This window comes from Odontomachus brunneus, unplaced genomic scaffold, assembly GCF_010583005.1.
Source record: "Odontomachus brunneus isolate Ranch 3 - 2012 unplaced genomic scaffold, Obru_v1 Obru_scaffold_270, whole genome shotgun sequence".
Lineage (NCBI taxonomy): Eukaryota > Metazoa > Arthropoda > Insecta > Hymenoptera > Formicidae > Odontomachus > Odontomachus brunneus.
In genome coordinates, this window is record NW_022639720.1 from 71,095 (window position 1) to 72,395 (window position 1,301).

The window sequence follows — 1,301 nt, forward strand, 5'->3', positions numbered from 1 at the left end:
GCGGCTGCTCCCCGACGAGTCGCTCCCGAACAGCTCGGTCAGGAGCGCCTTCTGGTTCCGGCCGAAGACGCTTCCTCGATCCGTCGCCGCTGGTGGCACTGGTGGAGGCGCCGGTGGCGTGGTCGGGGGGGCAATGGTCCCCACCCCGGCGAGGCTGGACCGGGCGGCTGGTGGTGCCTGGCGTACTGGCGGTGGCAGTAGAACCACTTTACGGGTCGGCGTCTCCTCCTTGGTGATCCTCGGCCCTGGGCGAGCACCGGTCGGCGGCGGGGCCGGCGGTCGTTTGCCGGTGATCTGGCTGACGGGCCGGACGGATGGTCGGCCTCTGGGGCGCCCGGTGGGTGGCGGAGGGGCGTACCCGGCCAGGGCCAACAATTTCCGCTCGCCGGCGTCGCGGGATCTCTGTATAGAGGTCCCTACTCGGGGCACTGGTCGCCGGGCTGGCGCATCTATCCGCGGCTTCGCGGCCGGGGGGGCTGCCCGCGCCCCGTTCCCTGTTAGCAGGCGCTGCCAGGTGGCGTTTGCCTCCTCGGGCGTCATCGGCTGGATCAGCTCCTGTAGATGCTCGTCGTCGTTCATCGCGTCGGAGCGTGTTCGACAGTCTCTTGCTCCGGGGGGTCGTTGACCTTATATATACCCGACTCTCAAAATTTGCCTGCGAGTATGGGCTCGACGAGCGCCGCCTAGCGGCGCGCGGCGGACTTACTGGTCGGGGCGCGGCGCGCTCAGGGCCGGCTCGCGGAGTCCCCGGGCCCTGGGGTTTGTTGCCGCTCTGTTCCTCGCGGCCGGCGGGTTTCATGTCCCGCACGTGAATTCCCCGGTACCAGCGTCCTTGTCTATCCCGGAGGTCGGCGATGACCGGGGAGATGATGCGGCGCACCTCCAGGGGACCCGTATACCTGGGTGCCAGCTTCGCGTTGAAGGCCCGTTTTTTGTCGGACAAGGGGTGGTCGCGTTTCCACACCTGATCCCCTACCTGAGGGCGCCAGGCTCGGTGCCGCAGGTTGTAGTGGTGTTCCTGGTGCTGGAAGGCCCGTGCTAGATTAATGCGGACGAGCTCGTAGGCTTCGTTCAGCTGCCGCTGAATCGTACTTGGCGGCCCCCCGGGTGCTAGTCGGCCACGTTCCATAGAGAGCGGTCCGGCCAGCTCTCGCCCATGGTTCAGGTAGGCCGGTGTATATCCGGTTGCCTAGTTTCGGGCCGTGTTGAACGCATACTGGAGAGCGGGGAGGTGTTCATCCCACCGCCGGTGGTTTCGTTGCACGTATTGGGCGATCATTGTCTTCACGGTGCGATTGGCC